At 42.2% G+C, this 21,543-nt stretch overlaps 1 protein-coding gene across 5 annotated transcripts in view; it reads right to left on the bottom strand.

The window, feature by feature from the left end:
* The window catches only part of B3GALT1 (beta-1,3-galactosyltransferase 1), a 588,653-nt gene that overhangs the window by 28,575 nt on the left and 538,535 nt on the right, over positions 1-21,543 (bottom strand). Inside the window, exon 5 of one of the 5 annotated variants that reach the window (XM_055380258.2) lies at positions 14,178-14,338. The exons of the other annotated variants lie outside the window; for them this stretch is intronic. The gene's annotated coding sequence lies outside the window, so the exon portion shown is untranslated. The remainder of the gene's footprint in view (positions 1-14,177; positions 14,339-21,543) is intronic. 5 annotated transcript variants of the gene reach the window in all.

Here is a 21,543-nt window from a genome sequence, read left to right as displayed (position 1 = left end):
AAGGAGCATCAGGTGGGGGCAGGTGTTGCTGCAGTTGCTGTGGGGGATGGGGGTGAGATTCCCAGGTCATTGGAGTTGTCTACCTAAGAGGATTATGGCTGTCTCTGCTGAGTCATGCAGGTTGTCAGGGAAGTGGGGCAAAGCCGGCAGTCACAGGCTTTGCCCAGCTCTCATGCAAACCAAAGGGCCAGTCACACTCCCACTGTGCCCCCTAACAGCCCCCAGTCTGTTTCCAGGCAGAGGGCAAGCCAGGCTTGAAAACCTGCCCCAGGCTACCTGCCTCCCAGCTGGGAAAGAACAAGGCTTGGTTCTTTTCCTCCCTGTGGAGTCTGCACACTGGATTTGCGCCCTCCCCTGAGTTCTGGCCAGGAGGCTTCTCGCCCCATTCAAATTGTTATACAGTTCAGCTAGAGATTTCTTTCTTTCTGTGGAGTTTTACCTCCTGCTCCTCTGGCTGCGCTCTCGATGGATCCTTGTGGTGCCCAGCAGGAAGGGCCTGTTTGGGGACCCAGGGAGCTCCCAAGGCCTTCTGCTGCTTCCTCTACCCCTGTATTTCGCTAGGCTCTCTAAATTGACTCTGCTCCAGGTAAGGTCTGAAGCTTCTCCTGCAAACAGACCTTTAGTTTCTCCAGTAGGGGTGTGCGTTTGGGAGAGGAGGGTCTCCCTTTCCCACTACCACAGTTGGGGCACTCATAGTACTTGGGATGTCTCCCGAGTCCTGCAGGAGCAGTCCGCTTCCTTCAGAGGGTCTGTGGGTCCTCTCGGGATTTCTGGTTTGTTCTTGCAGTCGATCTGGAGCTAAAATTCATAATGCGAGTCTCTGCATGCTGCTCTGTGTGGAGCTGCAATCTAGTCCTGCCTCCCGTCCACCATGATGATCCTTGCCTCCTCTTATATATTTTCATTTATTAATATGGGATCATGTAGTCTGCAGATTTTCATGTGCTTTTCCCCCACTTAGCAAGCATCATCAACACTTTTGCATTTGACTACGTACTCTTGTGCCATTCATTTTCAATGACTGCCATATTCCAATCATGTAAGCATCTCTCCACTGTTACTAGATATTTCGTCTAATAGGCTTCCTATTCTTCCCACATTTACTCTGTGAGCATTCTCAGAGAATCCAGTGGTATGAATATTGGGACAGATGACATTGTTCTTGGTTCTATAAAGCCTTGTCCTAGAAACTTCACATGCCTCAGTTTTGGTGTCAGAGAACAAAGGCACTAACAATGATCTGCTGTCTGGAGTCCTCAGATCATACTCATAGTGCCACTGAAAGTCATAACTTCCCAACCTGGCTCATCATTCTGCAACTACAACTTATTCCCAGGCCACTAATATTTCAGAGGAACAATAGAGGCAATTGAAACCTGCAATTTATGGGTCAAGTACACAGAACGGCACTAAGTCAACCCTTCTGATGTTAGGATGACAATAGTATGTGATCTGGGGTCTTTAGGGTGGCAGCATAAGACAGTACCATGTTTGGTTTGAAGTCTTCCTGGTTATTTATCTCAGAGCTTGTCCAGGAATGACAAAGACACATCACTTCTATCCTAGGTAGTGTCTCCAGCACCATAGCGGCAGTTATTAAGAGGCTGAAATCAGCAATCCTGGCAGTCTGTCTGATTAGCCAATAGAATAATGATTTGACCTGACTGCCAAGCACTGAGGATTCCTATCTGGGGATTCACCACAGAGGTCCTTCTGGGCATCTGGTCAAGTGTGGCATGATGGAGTCTGACAGGCTGGATTGCCCTGGTCTAAATGGAGCTCTACTCCAGGTATGTTATCTTGATTTCCTTTCATCTTACTTTCCTGAACTGTGAAGTATCTTGAAATAATCTTTCATATAAAGGCAGTCAAATTAGACTAAAAATACATCAGCTTTCTCTAAGTGTCAAATGTTTATGAAAATTTACAGCTGCAAACTTTTACTTTTTACTTATCAGGATTTTAAATTTTGTCAGTAACTTTGAAGACCATTTGTTAAGGGACTTATTCCAGGAGGCAGTATTGTGAATTGCTAAAACTACAGACCATGTGGTCAGGCATCCTGGGTTCAAATCCTGCCATTTACTAGCTGTATCACTGCTCCGCAATCATTTCTTCAGCTTCAACATGAGAAAAGTGTGCCTATTTCAGGTTCACGAAAATGAAAGAAATAAATGTCAGAAAGGCACTTAATGCCAGCCTTGGCACACAATAGTGCTTAATGCATATTATTATTATTATTGATTCAGGGTCTGTTGTGCAGGCTGGAATACAGTGGCGTGATCCTACTCACTGCAACCTCCACCTCCTGGGCTCAAGTAATCCTCCCGCCTCAGCCTTCCAAGCAGTTGGGACTACAGGTGTGTGCCACCACACCCAGCTAATTTGATAGTTTTTTTGTAGAGACGGAGTTTCGTCATGTTGCCCAGGCTGGTCTCAAATTCCTGAGCTCAGGTGATCCTCCTGCCTCAGCCTCTCAAAGTGCTGGGATTACAGGTGTGAGCCACTGCACCCAGCCAAATATTAATATTATTAATTTTAACATTTAAAGAAAATTATACATACAGTTAAATATTTAATACAACTTATTAGCAATCTAGGTGCTGTTATTACTATTGTCTTTACTAAGTGCAGGTTCTCCTGTCCTCTAAGGAGTTGAAGTCTAAACAGTAGTCACTTATGATTTATTTCAGTATACATTCTACAGAAACTGATGAAATAATGACATAGAAGTAAGTATGAAATGTGAAGATGCATTGCTCAGCTTGAACAGATGTGGGAAAGAATTGCTGGAGTCAAAAGGCACATGCAGTGGAGTTTTACTTGGCCAGGCAGCAGCATGGGTAACTGAAAGTTTGTGGTTGCTACTTCTCTCTAGGATTTTAAACTCAGGCTCAAATCTAAAGAACTGGAGAGACCTCATGTGTTTCTATTTTGCTTTGTTTTGACCATTGGCTTTTATTGTCTGGAAGATATGATAAAATAGGTCCCTACCATAATAGGTGAAAAGTAACTTTTGTAATAATATGTGTCTTTATATAGCCCAGTTCAGGGAATACATTTTAATTCATTTGGTCTTTTTTCAGCTTTATTAATATTTATGCTAAACCGCATTCTAATAAAGTGCTTAAAAACCTGGATGAAGTCAAGTTAATAGGTAATAGTGTTGAAGTGAAAACAAGCTAAAATTTTATTATTTTAAAGGAAGCACATTATCGTATGAAAAGTTACTTAAATATAGTCTTTCTATCATTATTTACTATGGTTAACCTTATTTTCCCCTTTCCCTGAAATATTCATTTGGCAAATATAGAATCTGAAAAGCTATATTCACTGTAACCATTATGATTTCTAGTATCTTGGTTAGGGCATTTTACTTTCCTAATTAGGAGCATGGCTCAGTGGCTTCTGGCTAAGAAAGAAAACAAAACAGCCTGGAACGTGCTCCTTACTCTCTTAGGAGAAAGGGGAGGCTGGAAGGGGCCTTCTGTCCTCATTAGATGGTTGATACATTTCATTTGTATATTTCACAGATGCTGCTCAGGCAAGTGTGGTCACATCATTGCAGCCAGGTTTGCTAATTGGAGAATGTGAAAGAGTATACATATAATCTCAGTATCTCTGGAGAATTTGTGAAATAGGAGGTTTAATCCCATTGTCTTTATTGGCCCAAAGGCATAGAAAGGCACCAACCCAAATTTTCGGTCTCCATTTAGACCGAGGTGGTCACAATGATTAAATGTCAGATCTGAGGAACCAGAAAGTCCACCTTCCTGTTGTAAGGCTGAGCATGTTGTGCTGACCTGTATTGTGCTCTAACACCGTGGGGCAGGAGATGGCTCTTGAATGGCTTTTCAAAAGGGCTTTTCCTTTTTTTTTTTTTCTTTGTGGTGAAGGCATATTTTTATTTTTATTTATTTATTTATTTATTTATTATTATACTTTAACTTTTAGGGTACATGTGCACAATGTGCAGGTTAGTTACATATGTATACATGTGCCATGCTGGTGCGCTGCACCCAGTAACTCATCATCTAGCATTAGGTATATCTCCCAATGCTATCCCTCCCCCCTCCCCCCACCCCACAACAGTCCCCAGGGTATGATGTTCCCCTTCATGTGTCCATGTGTTCTCATTGTTCAATTCCCACCTATGAGTAAGAATATGCAGTGTTTGTTTTTTTGTTCTTGCGATAGTTTACTGAGAACATCCATGTCCCTACAAAGGACATGAACTCATCATTTTTTATGGGTGCATAGTATTCCATGGTGTATATGTGCCAATTTTCTTAATCCAGTCTATCATTGTTGGACACTTGGGTTGGTTCCAAGTCTTTGCTATTGTGAATAGTGCTGCAATAAACATACATGTGCATGTGTCTTTATAGCAGCATGATTTATAGTCCTTTGGGTATATACCCAGTAATGGGATTGCTGGGTCAAATGGTATTTCTAGTTCTAGATCCCTGAGGAATCACCACACTGACTTCCACAATGGCTGAACTAGTTTACAGTCCCACCAACAGTGTAAAAGTGTTCCTATTTCTCCACATCCTCTCCAGCACCTGTTGTTTCCTGACTTTTTAATGATTGCCATTCTAACTGGTGTGAGATGATATCTCATTGTGGTTTTGATTTGCATTTCTCTGATGGCCAGTGATGGTGAGCATTTTTTCATGTGTTTTTTGGCTGCATAAATGTCTTCTTTTGAGAAGTGTCTGTTCATGTCCTTTGCCCACTTTTTGATGGGGTTGTTTGTTTTTTTCTTGTAAATTTGTTTGAGTTCATTGTAGATTCTGGATATTAGCCCTTTGTCAGATGAGTAGGTTGCAAAAATTTTCTCCCATTTTGTGGGTTGCCTGTTCACTCTGATGGTAGTTTCTTTTGCTGTGCAGAAGCTCTTTAGTTTAATTAGATCCCATTTGTCAATTTTGTCTTTTGTTGCCATTGCTTTTGGTGTTTTAGACATGAAGTCCTTGCCCGTGCCTATGTCCTGAATGGTAATGCCTAGGTTTTCTTCTAGGGTTTTTATGGTTTTAGGTCTAACCTTGAAGTCTTTAATCCATCTTGAATTGATTTTTGTATAAGGTGTAAGGAAGGGATCCAGTTTCAGCTTTCTACATATGGCTAGCCAGTTTTCCCAGCACCATTTATTAAATAGGGAATCCTTTCCCCATTGCTTGTTTTTCTCAGGTTTGTCAAAGATCAGATAGTTGTAGATATGCAGCGTTATTTCTGAGGGCTCTGTTCTGTTCCATTGATCTATATCTCTGTTTTGGTACCAGTACCATGCTGTTTTGGTTACTGTAGCCTTGTAATATAGTTTGAAGTCAGGTAGTGTGATGCCTCCAGCTTTGTTCTTTTGGCTTAGGATTGACTTGGCGATGTGGGCTCTTTTTTGGTTCCATATGAACTTTAAAGTAGTTTTTTCCAATTCTGTGAAGAAAGTCATTGGTAGCTTGATGGGTTGGCATTGAATCTCAAAATTACCTTGGGCAGTATGGCCATTTTCATGATATTGATTCTTCCTACCCATGAGCATGGAATGTTCTTCCATTTGTTTGTATCCTCTTTAATTTCATTGAGCAGTGGTTTGTAGTTCTCCTTGAAGAGGTCCTTCACATCCCTTGTAAGTTGGATTCCTAGGTATTTTATTCTCTTTGAAGCAACTGTGAATGGGAATTCACTCATGATTTGGCTCTCTGTTTGTCTGTTATTGATGTATAAGAATGATTGTGATTTTTGTACATTGATTTTGTATCCTGAGACTTTGCTGAAGTTGCTTATCAGCTTAAGGAGATTTTGGGCTGAGACAATGGGGTTTTCTAGATATACAATCATGTTGTCTGCAAACAGGGACAATTTGACTTCCTCTTTTCCTAATTGAATACCCTTTATTTCCTTCTCCTGCCTTATTGCCCTGGCCAGACCTTCCAACACTATGTTGAATAGGAGTGGTGAGAGAGGGCATCCCTGTCTTGTGCCAGTTTCCAAAGGGAATGCTTCCAGTTTTTGCCCATTCAGTATGATACTGGCTGTGGGTTTGTCATAGATAGGTCTTATTATTTTGAGATACGTCACATCAATACCTAATTTATTGAGAGTTTTTAGCATGAAGTGTTGTTGAATTTTGTCAATGGCCTTTTCTGCATCTATTGAGATAATCATGTGGTTTTTGTCTTTGGTTCTGTTTATATGCTGGATTACATTTATTGATTTGCGTATATTGAACCAGCCTTGCATCCCAGGGATGAAGCCCACTTGATCATGGTGGATAAGCTTTTTGATGTGCTGCTGGATTTGGTTTGCCAGTATTTTATTGAGGATTTTTGCATCGATGTACGTCAGGGATATTGGTCTAAAATTCTCTTTTTTTGTTGTGTCTCTGCCAGGCTTTCATGTCAGGATGATGCTGGCCTCATAAAATGAGTTAGGGAGGATTCCCTCTTTTTCTATTGATTGGAATAGTTTCAGAAGGAATGGTACCAGTTCCTCCTTGTACCTCTGGTAGAATTCGGCTGTGAATCCTTCTGGTCCTGGACTCTTTATGGTTCGTAAGCTATTGATTATTGCCACAATTGCAGCTCCTGTTATTGGTCTATTCAGAGATTCAACTTCTTCCTGGTTTAGTCTTGGGAGAGTGTATGTGTCAAGGAATTTATCCATTTCTTCTAGATTTTCTAGTTTATTTGCATAGAGGTGTTTGTAGTATTCTCTGATGGTAGTTTGTATTTCTGTGGGATCGGTGGTGATATCCCCTTTATCATTTTTTATTGTGTCTATTTGATTCTTCTCTCTTTTTTTCTTTATTAGTCTTGCTAGCGGTCTATCAATTTTGTTGATCCTTTCAAAAAACCAGCTCCTGGATTCATTCATTTTTTGAAGGGTTTTTTGTGTCCCTATTTCCTTCAGTTCTGCTCTGATTTTAGTTATTTCTTGCCTTCTGCTAGCTTTTGAATGTGTTTGCTCTTGCTTTTCTAGTTCTTTTAATTGTGATGTTAGGGTGTCAATTTTGGATCTTTCCTGCTTTCTCTTGTGGGCATTTAGTGCTATAAATTTCCCTCTACACACTGCTTTGAATGTGTCCCAGAGATTCTGGTACGTTGTGTCTTTGTTCTCGTTGGTTTCAAAGAACATCTTTATTTCTGCCTTCATTTCATTATATACCCAGTAGTCATTCTGGAGAAGGTTGTTCAGTTTCCATGTAGTTGAGTGGTTTTGAGTGGGATTCTTAATCCTGAGTTATAGTGTGATTGCACTGTGGTCTGAGAGATAGTTTGTTATAATTTCTATTCTTTTACATTTGCTGAGGAGAGCTTTACTTCCAACTATGTGGTCAATTTTGGAATAGGTGTGGTGTGGTGCTGAAGAAAATGTATATTCTGTTGATTTGGGGTGGACAGTTCTGTAGATGTCTATTAGGTCCGCTTGGTGCAGAGCTGAGTTCAATTGCTGGATATCCTTGTTGACTTTCTGTCTCGTTGATCTGTCTAATGTTGACAGTGGGGTGTTAAAGTCTCCCATTATTAATGTGTGGGAGTCTAAGTCTCTTTGTAGGTCACTCAGGACTTGCTTTATGAATCTGGGTGCTCCTGTATTGGGTGCATATATATTTAGGATAGTTAGCTCTTCTTGTGGAATTGATCCCTTTACCATTATGTAATGGCCTTGTCTCTTTTGATCTTTGTTGGTTTAAAGTCTGTTTTATCAGAGACTAGATTGTTGGTTTAAAGTCTGTTTTATCAGAGACTAGATTGCAACCCCTGCCTTTTTTTGTTTTCCATTTGCTTGGTAGATCTTCCTCCATCCTTTTGTTTTGAGCCTATGTGTGTCTCTGCATGTGAGATGGGTTTCCTGAATACAACACACTGATGGGTCTTGACTCTTTATCCAATTTGCCAGTCTGTGTCTTTTAATTGGAGCATTTAGTCCATTTACATTTAAAGTTAATATTGTTATGTGTGAATTTGATCCTGTCATTATGATGTTAGCTGGTGATTTTGCTCGTTAGTTGATGCAGTTTCTTCCTAGTCTCGATGGTCTTGACATTTTGGCATGATTTTGCAGTGGCTGGTACTGGTTGTTCCTTTCCATGTTTAGCGCTTCCTTCAGGAGCTCTTTTAGGGCAGGCCTCGTGGTGACAAAATCTCTCAGCATTTGCTTGTCTGTAAAGTATTTTATTTCTCCTTCACTTATGAAGCTTAGTTTGGCTGGATATGAAATTCTGGGTTGAAAATTCTTTTCTTTAAGAATGTTGAATATTGGCCCCCACTCTCTTCTGGCTTGTAGAGTTTCTGCTGAGAGATCCACTGTTAGTCTGATGGGCTTCCCTTTGTGGGTAACCCGACCTTTCTCTCTGGCTGCCCTTAACATTTTTTCCTTCATTTCAACTTTGGTGAATCTGACAATTATGTGTCTTGGAGTTGCTCTTCTGGAGGAATATATTTGTGGTGTTCTCTGTATTTCCTGAATCTGAATGTTGGCCTGCCTTGCTAGATTGGGGAAGCTCTCCTGGATAATATCCTGCAGAGTGTTTTCCAACTTGGTTCCATTCTCCCCGTCACTTTCAGGTACACCAATCAGATGTAGATTTGGTCTTTTCACATAGTCCCATATTTCTTAGAGGCTTTGTCCATTTCTTTTTATTCTTTTTTCTCTAAACTTCCCTTCTTGCTTCATTTCATTCATTTCATCTTCCATCGCTGATACCCTTTCTTCCAGTTGATCGCATCGTCTCGTGAGGCTTCTGCATTCTTCACGTAGTTCTCGAGCCTTGGTTTTCAGCTCCATCAGCTCCTTTAAGCACTTCTCTGTATTGGTTATTCTAGTTATACATTCGACTAAATTTTTTTGAAAGTTTTTAACTTCTTTGCCTTTGGTTTGAATTTCCTCCTGTAGCTCGTAGTTTGATGGTCTGAAGCCTTCTTCTCTCAACTCGTCAAAGTCATTCTCTGTCCAGCTTTGTTCCATTGCTGGTGAGGAACTGCGATCCTTTGGAGGAGGAGAGGTGCTCTGCTTTTTAGAGTTTCCAGTTTTTCTGCTGTTTTTTTCCCCATCTTTGTGATTTTATCTACTTTTGGTCTTTGATGATGGTGATTTACAGATGGGTTTTTGGTGTGGATGTCCTTTCTGTTTGTTAGTTTTCCTTCTAACAGACAGGACCCTCAGCTGCAGGTCTGTTGGAGTTTGCTAGAGGTCCACTCCAGACCCTGTTTGCCTGGGTATCAGCAGCGGTGTCTGCAGAACAGTGGTTTTTCGTGAACCGCGAATGCTGCTGTCTGATCGTTCCTCTGGAAGTTTTGTCTCAGAGGAGTACCCAGCCGTGTGAGGTGTCAGTCTGCCCCTACTGGGGGGTGCCTCCCAGTTAGGCTGCTCAGGGGTCAGGGACCCACTTGAGGAGGCAGTCTGCCCGTTCTCAGATCTCCAGCTGCGTGCTGGGAGAACCACTGCTCTCTTCAAGGCTGTCAAACAGGGACATTTAAGTCTGCAGAGGTTACTTCTGTCTTTTTGTTTGTCTGTGCCCTGCCCCCAGAGGTGGAGCCTACAGAGGCAGGCAGCCCTCCTTGAGCTGTGGTGGGCTCCACCCAGTTGGAGCTTCCCAGCTGCTTTGTTTACCCAAGCAAGCCTGGGCAATGATGGGCGCCCCTCCCCCAGCCTCGCTGCCACCTTGCAGTTTGATCTCAGACTGCTGTGCTAGCAATCAGCGAGACTCCGTGGGCATAGGACCCTCCAAGCCGGGTGCAGGATATAATCTCCTGGTGCGCCATTTTTAAAGCCTGTCAGAAAAGCGCAGTATTCGGGTGGGAGTGACCCGATTTTCCAGGTGCCGTCTGTCACCCCTTTCTTTGACTAGGAAAGGGAACTCCCTGACCCCTTGCGCTTCCCGCATGAGGCAATGCCTCGCCCTGCTTTGGCTCGTGCATGGTGCGCTGCACCCACTAACCTGTGCCCACTGTCTGGCACTCCCTAGTGAGATGAACCCGGTACCTCAGATGGAAATGCAGAAATCACCCGTCTTCTGCATCGCTCACGCTGGGAGCTGTAGACTGGAGCTGTTCCTATTTGGCCAGCTTGGCTCCTCCCCTCAAAAAGGCTTTTCAAGGAGGTTATGACTATCACATAGGCGTATCTATCAAGTTGTCATTTTCAGTGAAATTAATGACAAGATGTAAGACAGAGGCAGAGTTTCTTAGCTTGCATAAAAATGTCAGCCCTCTCCTCGGGCACAGTGCTTGCATCAGAGGATCTCAACATATTTATGAGTGTAACTAGTTTAGAAACTTTTTTTTTTGAGGTGTAGTTTTGCTTTGTTGCCCAGCCTAGAGTGCAGTATTGCAATCTTGGCTCACTGCAACCTCCACCTCCTAGGTTCAAGCAGTTCTTCTGCTTCAGCCTCCTGAGTAGCTGGGATTATGGGTGTGTGGCACTGTGCCCTGCCAATTTTTTTATTTTTAGTGGAGATGGGGTTTTGCCATATTGGCCAGGCTGGTCTCAAACTCCTGACCTCAGGTGATCCCCTGCCTCGGCCTCCCAAAGTGCTTGATTACAGGCGTGAGCCACCATGCCCAGCCTAGAAACTTTATTACTATATCTTATGGGGAGAACATTTGTAGAAAGTCTAACCATTTGTAACCAAAGTAAAAGAGCCAGCAGAATCTAACCTAGAACTGAAGTCTCTATTAGGAGACTTGTCATCTTCTGGAAAAGAGACCACAATGGCTTTCAAGGACGGACAAGCCAGGATAAGCCAGTCTTTCTCCATCTTCTCATTTTATGACCTTACAAAGGATGCACAATAAGGAAACCATTATTCAGACACTGCTTGCTTTTTATAAGGAAAAACCTAGGCTCCATTTGGGTGCTATTTATTATTAATTAACTTCAAGCTTAAATTTTCTACTGTGGGCACAGATGTTTATAAAGAAGACTGTTACATGTACCCAGTCTTCATGATACAAAGTGGAGGCTCCTTTTAATCTGACTGTAAAGACATCATGACCCACAGGAATACCACAGCTCTGATCTCATTCTGTTTATTTTTGAACTCTGCCTTTTGTTAAAGACTGTTTTTGAAACAGAGACCAGCACACCCTATTTTGTGCAGCAAAGTTCCTTTTTTAGATAAGAATCTACTCTGCAATAGAGTTCTACTCCTCACTGATACAGAAATCCAACATTGAACTTGTTTTTTTAATCAAAAATTCTGATTTTATCCTTACACCTCAAATTTCAGCGTTGGAAGTAGTCTTAGAGATAATTTAGGAAAATTATCTACTCTAGGTGTAAACAGTACCTTAGATACAGATGTATCTTAGGAATTACAGCAGGAGCTTCCAGTATTTCCTTTGGGAATTTGTACTCAGATCTCATCATGTTTACTTAAAGATGTCATTTTTTCATGGATAGAATAGCTATTTGTGTAGTTTGAGCATGTATCCTCCAGTTTTATTTTGGGACTTGGTCCAATCAATTATCTTTTTATAGTAACTATGTTTAGATAGATAGGTAACTTTCAGTTTTCCTTTCTCCAGGTTAAGACATGCCCACTTCAATGGTGGGAGAAAAGAAGAATTTACATCACGCGTAGTTTTTCTGTTATTGCCCAGTGTCACTTTTCAATGAGCAAATCAGGAAATAGCTACCTTGGGGAGTGATTTTCATCTGATTCATTATCACTGAAACATCTTTGGAATCTTTCCGAATCTTAAGGAATTGAATTTCCCTGAGATACCCACTGTATGACCTGCAATAATCCCTAGTGCCTCTATTTTTGTTTTTGTTAAATTAATTTCCTAGCCTGTGAGTTTCATATTCATAACCTCTGCAGGAGATACTGCCATCTGCCATACAGCTAAGCCTCCGAGCTGTGGGCTTGGAAGAATATTTATTTCAAGGACAAAGAAGCCAAGGAGGGAAGGGAGGCATGTTTATTTTCACTTTTCCCAGACCACAGTGAGAGTGAATCGAAACTCTGGCAGGGAGACTGCATTAGGTGCCAAATTGCCACAGTCATTTGCATAATGTGTTATCTAAGGTGTTGATCATCTCTGATAAACAGGCATGTTCAGTGAGGGGAGGAGAAATTACGCATTGCCCCTCTGCCTGTCCCTTAAGAAACCAATCACACTGCTCTCCATCAACTCTGCAGAGCAGAAACCTTTTTGCTCCATTGAACTTGCTTCCCATTTCTACTTAGCAAACTGACTAATGGCCCTGGCTCGTTCCCTGCTGTCACCTCTAATGCTGCCATGTGCAGCCGCTCCTCCCCCAAAGGAAGGAACCCCTGTTCATGTAATGGATTGCTTTGGGCTGCATTTTTACTTTACGTTGCTTTGTACATTTAACTACTACACTGCCCTACCCCCAATTGCCCCTATATAGAACTTTTGAAGATTGTGAAGGAACATGTTTGTTAGGAAAGCACTTTGCTGTTTAAAATCTATCCATTTGATGTTAATGCAATTGCATAGTAACTAATTTTTAATAGAGCATTTGTTGAGGGTGGGTGTTCAGCATAAAATTTTGGTTTTAGAAACTGGACATATATTTGTTTGCATAGTTATGCAAATGCCTTTGCTTTAACAAGTGAGTCCTCATATTTAATTGAAAGTCCCCATATTAACTGTTCAGTGAAATTTGTATTTTTAAGTATATGGTGGTTAAAAGTGAGATTCTCATAACTTTGGATTTTGCTGCATTGACTTATTTTGTCCCCATTCCCATTGTACAGTAATGGTGTCATTTTGCTGGGGGATTGACGGTGGGAGGTTTGTACACCTCTTCTGGCATGTGTTTATATGGTAATTACAACTTGTGATAACAATACTACTTTTGCTAATAATGTGTAGTACATTGGTGTCAGAAACTATTCTGTAATTCTCAAGTTATCATCCTTACTTTTAGAAATAATGAAACTGAAGCCGGGAGTATTCAGAGACTTCTAATTCCATTTGGTGGAAGCACATGAAATTGTCATTTATGTAGCTTAAAAATGGTTGAACATCAGCAGCTCTCTATGGCACTTCAGGAGAGCCAGGATTCAAACTAGTGTCAGCCACAATCTATAGTCAGCCTTCCTTCCATGGTGCCATGCTGCTGCCTTATTTATTTATATTTTGTCTTCTTTCAAGAATCTCACCTTGTATACATTACACACAATATATATATGGCTACTGTCTGTTGACTGTCTTTTTAAAAGGGAGTTTAGAGAGTGCCACAGATTCATGTTTTGTAACCATTTGGCGAACTATTAGGTCTCAGGTTTTACCACTGTAAATCTAGGTGATTATAAAAGACTATTAGACGCTATCTTTTGAGTCATTATTTTCTCTCCTCTCTACATATGTTGCAGTTTTCCAAAGTCCAAATAGCTGTCCCCAGTGATGGGCTCTTCCTGAGACAGGTAAAATCTTGCATCTCTGATCTCTCTTCCTCATTTATATTATTTCTCTGTGTTTTCTCCAACCAGTGAGGCTCAAAAATGTCACAGGTTTCATGAGATGACTGAGAAAGCACTTAGTAATCCACCTTTAAAGCGTCCCTCCCATCTCTTTTTCCCTCTATTCATATCTCCTTTCCACATTCTCATTTCTTCCCGCCGCACCACTTTCTCTTTCTCTCTTCTGGAGATAATACTCTAATTTTTTGGCCACAAGTGTTTACCTCAAATCCTTATTTTGGCCATTTTAAGAACATACCTGCCCATTCTGAAAGAACCCAGGTGGTTTTAATATTGAGTATGTCCCAAAGATATGAATTTTGAGAGCAAATCAGTGACTACACAATTTACTGTGTGATTACATAGTAATTACTCAATTTGCTTATGAACACTGAATCCTCTCCATGGGTTCCAGACAGATGTCACAGCAGATGCACCTCGTATAAAGGAGATTTTCCATTAACTGCAGTTGTAGTTGGGCTTATAACTAACTGTGGCAGTGCTGAATTAAATTGTTAATAAAGGGCACTGTTGAGAACTATTAGAAAGTATGATTCAGACAGGAGAGGGACAGCAGTTGTTAAGCATGGGAAGGTTCCCGTGAATAAGTGTGTCAAATATAATGCTGACATTTCAAAGAGTTGATGAATACTTGGCTTTGGGGCTATGTGACAGTTATTGATAGTAATAACTGGATTTTGTAGAGAACTTGGTAGCATACAAATTTATTTCTACTTACACTATGATTATCGCCAGAATCCAGGAGGTAGAGACAAATGTCCAGAGGCTCAGAGGCTCACCCATGTTCTTACAACTGGTGTGCAATGGCGTCCAGACCCATGGCAAGGCTGCCCTGATATTCAAGCCACTTCTCTCAGCATCACCTCACGCTGCTTCTTCCTGGGAACGGTCAGTTGAGTCAACCAATCAATTAGACTGTGCATGTATTTTTAATGAAACTGACTTGTTGACTTGCTAATTTAAAAATCAAAGTGATTGAATCAGCTGTTTGTGAAAACACAGGTTAAGGAAGCACTTGCTTATTTTTACATCAAACTTTTTGGTGGTATATATTTTCAAACGGCTACGGTTTGAAATCAATTCTTTGTGCAACAGAGGAAACAGCTGAGCATGCAGCAGTCTTTTCAATTAAATTCATACACATCCAGGATAATCAACACTGGTAGCATCATCTTCAAATAGGCAGCACATGGGCCCATATTGATACTGACAGTTCACAATTGTGGACAAGTTTGAAGTAAATTAATGTACAAACTTTTCAGGTGAAAGCCTGAAAGCATTTCACTGAAGGCTGGGGAACATTTGCACGTCTCCTTGATTGTCTAACCAAACTTTTTTTTTTTTTTTTTAAAGTGTGAACGAATCCCTACCCTGCCCTGTTCCCACTTAATGTCTTTCCTTATCCAAATGACAATGGTATGTTTGCCGCACAGCCTGCCCACTACTGACCCCTGCTCCCAGGTCTGTGAAAAAGACCTGGCCTTAGTGAGGTTTGTCATTCAGGAAGCTGCTCAAGTGTTGAGGGCTGCAGAGAATTCACTTCTGCTCAGTCCTTGAAGACACTTCTCTGGGCGTGACTTCCAGACTCTGGTGGGCATTGGTGAGAACGACAGAGAGAAATGATGCAGTGGTCAACAGGACTTCCACACAAATGTCAATGCTTGGTGAGGAAAACACTGCTTTTAATCTTCCTGTGTGGTTCTTCTTCATAAAGAACATCCGTGCTTTCTAGACATTTCTTTTGCCTTTTCCTCTCCTCCCAAAAGACTGTGGTTACTTGTAGTCAGCCCCTTCTCCTGGCCTTTCCATTTTCTCCTCGAAGGACCACCACTCCATTTCATTTACCTACATGGGCTTTGCACCCCTCCTTGGAGCACTCGCCCTGCTATGGCTTCTCTTTCTCACATAACTTTCCACCCCATTCTCTGCGCATCTCAGAGGACTGTTCTCCCAGATCATCTCATCCTGCCCAGCAGGAAGTCACAGCTCACATCTTAGCCAAGGGGAGGGGTAGAGATGATGCCAGTGGAGAAGGATATCAACAAAGGAGGAGAGAAGGAAAGGCATCAACTGAGACTTTTCAAGAGTGGGAAAAAGAGACATGAAAGGCCTCTGGAGCCTGAAAAATGAAACTCATAAGTGGGGAAAGACTTGGCTCCCCTTTCTGTCCTGCTCCAACTTTATTTATCATACTTTAGATACCTATTTTTTTTTCTTTCTTCTTTCTTCTTTTCTTTTTTTTTTCCTTGAGATGGAGTCTTGCACTGTCACCTGGGCTGGAGTGCAATGGCGTGATCTTGGCTCCCTGTAACCTCCGCCTCCCAGATTCAAGTGATTCTCCTGCCTCAGCCTTCTGAGTAGCTGGGATTACAGGCACCTGCCACCAGGCCCAGCTAATTTTTTGTATTTTTGGTAGGGATGGGGTTTCACTATGTTGGCCAGGCTGGTCTCGAACTCCTGACCTCATGATCCACGTACCTCGGCCTCCCAAAGTGCTGGGATTACAGGCGTGAGCCACCGCACCTGGCCTAGATATCTATTTTTATTAGAAATAATTTTTGAAAAATGTCTGATATAGTGAGTAGGACATTATAGACAATCAGTAAGAGACAGTTATTAACGTATTGCTTTTTAAGACCCAAGTAACTCAAATCAGTATTGGACAATTCGGTTCAAACCATGAAGCAAAAAGTTAGTTTTGATAAAAGCCAGACCGTACTTTTGGTAAATGTTTCTCTCTGTTATAGTACACAGATTGTGGCAGTCAGTTGTGAGGGACAGCAATGACAACTTATGATGACAGTCACCAAGTACTGAAATTTGAGTATGATAATTTTAGAGACAGGACAGTGTTAATGTCAAGACCTGCATTTCAGTCCCACACACATATTACTCCTGGAAATGTTCTGTAACCTCTATAGGCCCATTTCCTAATCTGCAAAATGAAGATCCTACAGAACAAACCGCACAGGGTTGGTTGTTTCTAGCTCAAATGCGATCATATATGCAAAGCTCATGGCACAGTGCTTAGCATAGAGTAAGCACTCAGTAAACGCTGTCCATTATTAGGATTGTGATTTTTAAAAAGAGAGCACATTCAGATTTGTCCTTGTGAAGATATCAGTTTTATGCATTGGCCTTCTGATTTACTTTCCTGAGAGACAAAGAAAGGGACATGGTTTAAACGTGCCTGTTGGGAATATAGGAGCCATGAGAAATTCATCTCTTATGCAGGAAAAAATATCAGAAACCACACACTGGTAGGTTTCCCATCCACTCTATGACCTCTGCCAATCATATTTCTGACCATGTCACATTCCCACAGAACACTTTCCATGAAGTGGTGTTTATTAATTCATTCGGCAGTTCATCACAGGTTAGACTTATTTCACTTGAGCTTGAGAGCAATTTTGTGCTATTAGGAAAGATGTGAGAAGTCATTTATGGGACGGCAGGTAGACTCAATTGGTGACGGGATTTGTTGACCGTTTCACATTATAGGGCGTTTTCCAAATTCTGGGACTAGATGGTGTATGCTAATTCATTTGACTGACAACTGTAGAGCATTCACTTCTTTTAGGCCCAGGAATAGGTGCCAGGGAATCAGAGGTGCATTACACAGCATCACAGTCTGGTGAGAAACATGAGGCCTTATACACAGCTGAATAAATATTTGTTGAGGCAACTGGGAAATAAACCCTTACTTAATTCTGTGTGTTCTTAGAGAGCTTAGAGCAACCTACCCTAAGAGGGCAGGGGAGGGGGCAGAATGCTGTGGTTGTGACGGGTTTGTTGCCTGTCTCTGCTGTGCTTCGAGAGCCCTCTGTGTTGACCTTCTAGCAGTCTCTCTAGGGCTCAGTGAAACCCTCTCAGAAATAACTGTTACAAAGTCCCAGAAAAGCACACTGGGATGTGGCCAATCTCAACCCCAACAAACCACTCTTGGTGCCTTTCAAAGTCTGTAAACCCAGGAATTGTGTAATGCTCTGGTTTCCATTCCAGTTTGTTCAGTGGCTGAAGCACAGCTTGCGAAGGACTTTGGATATAGAGCATCCGAGGCCATAAGCAAACACGCCATCAGAAAGTGCACTCTGAGCAGCAGCCACGCACTGAGCAGGGACTGCCGGAGAGGGAAGGGGTGGGGTGGGCGCTATTTGCAGAAAACAGGCCTGACTCCCTGCTCCTTAGCTCACTACTGCCCATAGCGAGAGCTGCTTGGCTTCATCTTGCCCATTCAGTCTCACCTAGGTGCCAGTCTAGACCAATGCAGTTCCCTAGTTAGGGAGAATTTAGGGGGCCCAAGGGCAGTAACACAGTGGCAAGGATGTCGTCATATTTCCAACTGACCGTGTGCTCAGCCTTTAGGAGCTGAGCCAACTGCATTTTGTTTTGTTCTTTGTGACTAAATAGACCAGCTTGTACCCTGCTTACCGTGACTGGCACCTGTCTTGTTCTTTGTACCCCAACCTTTGGAGCCTTGTTTCTTTAACTGACAGGTGAATCTTTAAGCACTGACTTGAAGGGCTGTTTTGGGCAGTAGATGAAATAGCTTGTGAGGCATCTGGCACACAGAATATGTGCCATTTGTGCTGGTGTCTGAGTCTTGACCTTTGTACATTCTGTCCCACTGGTGTTCTTGGAGCCTGGAGTTCTGCCTCTGAACAGGAAGCATGATTGTTTTGGTGTCGAGGACATCTGGTAGAGTACAGTGGAAAAATATGTGATTTATTTACCAATACTGTCATCCTTGGTATCTGATGGGGATTGATTCCAAGATTCCACCATACAAAATCAGCAAATGCTTAAGTTCCTTATATAACATGGTGCAGGATTTGCATATAACCTACATGCATTCTCCTGTGTGCTTTAAATCATCTCTAGATTAGTTATAATACCTAATACAATGTAAATGTTATGTAAATAGTTGTTATGCTGTATTTTTTATTTATATTATCTTTTATTGTTGTATTGTTATGTTTTATTGTTTCTCTTTTGCAAACATTTTCAATCCACGGTTGGTTGAGGCCTCAGATGTGGAACCTGTGGATACAGTGGGCTGATTCATATGTGCCATAAACATCCCTGACTCTCACCCCATCTTTGACTTTCATTCCTTCTTTGAGCCTTATTCAATACTGGTCATCACCTGATCCCTTACACTCACCCCATTCCTGACAGGGTGTCTTCTAATCAGTTCTTGAGTTTCTTCAAGGGTTTAAGCCTCAGAGACCTCCTCAGGGGCATAGGGAGCACCAGGCTGCTATGCTAATGTGCAGGGAATTGAGTCTAGCCCACCATCTCCTGTTGCCTCCTCTTCCTCAGCTCTGGTTCAGTTGCTTGGGGAGCTGTCCCAAGAGAGATCAGGGACCAAATGACACTGGTCCCTGTCCTTCCTGTCAACTCCTCTTCCTTAGGCTCTGGAGGCTTGAGGGGAAACCTGGCCAGGTTGAGGCTGGAGAGGATCAAGCCATGAGCCCTGGAGGGTGGAGTGGTAGAGAGGACCGAGAGCAAGACCGGGAGTCAAGTGACCTGACCCCATTCCCTGCTGTGTGACCTAGGCTCACCCCACATCACTTTAGGAAATGTAGGCAAGATGTAGAAACCAAATGCAGAGGTGAGGGTCTGCTACTCTGCTCAGCTGAAGAATGTCAAGGAAAGCCCATCTTGAGGGAAATTGTATGGCACCAGTCTCTACTCTGAATAAAAAGAAATGATGCTGAAATTAAGGCCTTAGCTTATCAGACTGAAAGAGAAGGAATCAGAGGGAAAACATTTGTAACATTTGCTCTGAATTTGTCATGGTCTAAGATCTTTATCAGTATTTAATTTAAAAGGAAAAATAAAACCACCTGGCAACCTCACAGTGGATATTGAATTACAAGCTGGATAAGTTGTTAAACACCTATGCAAGGCTACAGAGATAGAAGAGTGGAGCCAAGGGCTGTGGCACAGACTCCCTGCCCAAGCCCGAAACAAAGTCAGAGGGGCAGATGCACAATCACAGTGTCTCTAATTTCTACAGGAGCTGGAGTCAAGAGTGGTGTGCTTTCTGAACAACTGCCCTGGGTGGGTCAGAGAAAAGGGGATCGATCCCTATCTCAGAAGTGAAAATGAAAAAGGTGCTCTAAGGGGAAAAATTATTTATGGTGTACTCTGAGTCTGACAACGTGGAATTAGTAAGAGAATTGTCTTCTATTGGTAGCCTTTTTATATATGTATATAATTTATATATAACACACACACACACACACACACACCCCTGCATATATCTTATTGGTTCTTTCTCTCTGGAGAGCCCTGACTAACATTGTCTCCTTTGCTAACAAGTTCCTCAAGGCAAGGTCCTAGGCCTTTTTTTCTTCTCACTCTAAGTTTTGCTTGTTTTCTTTTTCCTGTTTTTTTTTTTTTTTTTGAGATAGATAGAGTCTCCCTCTGTCGCCCAGGCTGGGGTGCAGTGGCGCGATCTCGGCTCACTGCAAGCTTCGCCTCCCGGGTTCACGCCATTCTCCTGCCTCAGCCTCCTGAGCAGCTGGACTACAGGTGCCCGCCACCACACCCAGCTAATTTTTTGTGTTTTTAGTAGAGACGGGGTTTCATCGTGTTAGCCAGGATGGTCTCGATCTCCTGACCTGGTGATCTGCCCACCTCGGCCTCCCAAAGTGCTGGGATTACAGGCAGTTTTGCTTGTTTTCTATGCAATTTTTTTTTCTGCCCATGACCTCAGTTGCCATCTGCATGTGAATAACTCTTAAGTTTATATTCTAGCTCAGAGAGCTCTCTCTATGGATCTCCAGACCCATGCCTCTAATTGTGTACTTGGATATCTGAAGGGCATCTGAATGCAACATATGCAAAGGTAAATTCATGATTCTGCAACCCTGATCTTCTTTCATGGTTCCCCACTTCTGTGAAATGTACCTCTCTATATCGGAAAGACCTGGAGCCATTCCTAACAGCTCTGGCTCAGCTGCTTGGGGACCTGTCCCAAGAGAGATCAGGGACCAAATGACACTGGTCCCTGTCCTTCCTGTCAACTCCTCTTCCTTAGGCTCTGGAGGCTTGAGAGGAAACCTGGCCAGGTTGAGGCTGGAGAGGATCAAGCCATGAGCCCTGGAGGGTGGAGTGGTAGAGAGGACCGAGAGCAAGACCGGGAGTCAAGTCCCGGTTTCCCCTCTTAACTCTGTACCTAATCCATCACCATATCCTGCCAATGTCACTTCAGAAATTTCTCTTATATCTCTACTTCTCTCAAGCTCCACTACCACCACTCAAGCTATGGGTATCTCTTATCTTGACTCCTATATTAACTTTTCAAGTTGCAAGTTGCAAGTAGCTGCCTATTCTCAGTCTGTCCTCTAATTCTCTTTCTTTACACTCCAGCTATAGTGATCTTTCTAAAAACTAAGTCTGATCCTATCATTCTGTGCCATTACGTGTTGGAAATCATACCATGATTGGTTCCCAAGGCTCTGCATGGTCTTATCCTGCTGCAGTTTTCCCCTTGCTTTCTAGACTCCAGCTAAACTAGCTTTTTCTTTTAATTCCTGAAAATGAAGTCCCCATCATGGGTTCTTTGAATATACTGTTTTTACTCTAGTTTTAAGAATTTGGAATATTCTTCCCAACTTCTCAGCTATCATATCAGGAGTCATTTCCAGAGGAAACTGTTGTGTTCCACACACCCCTTCCTCAGCCTAGTCAGATTCCTTTATTACACAATCTCATAGTATTTCTCGAAATCAAAGCAAATAATAATAGCTAAGAATTATCACGTGCTTGCCAAGTTCAAGTGTCAAGCACACTGCTAAATATTTTATAATTGTTATATCTAAATATTATCCAATTTAAAATTAGAGAAATAGCCAGTATTACCATTCTTATTTTCCAAGAGAGGAACCAGAGAACGTGGGTGATATGCTGACAGCATATTCAGCAGTGTGATGAGTTTAGTGGATATTTGGTTCCCCCACTGGCCTGTGTACTTGGAATGAGCTGGGGCCACTGTTAATGGATCAGCACTGTTAGAGGACTGCCTGGCATGTAGAATGTGTTCCATATGTACTTGTTGATTGAAATAATGAATA

The sequence above is a fragment of the Gorilla gorilla genome, chromosome 11, assembly GCF_029281585.2.
Source record: "Gorilla gorilla gorilla isolate KB3781 chromosome 11, NHGRI_mGorGor1-v2.1_pri, whole genome shotgun sequence".
In the NCBI taxonomy this organism is placed as follows: domain Eukaryota; kingdom Metazoa; phylum Chordata; class Mammalia; order Primates; family Hominidae; genus Gorilla; species Gorilla gorilla.
Note: the sequence above shows the minus strand (reverse complement) of the source record. Positions and strands in the feature narration are given on the sequence as shown.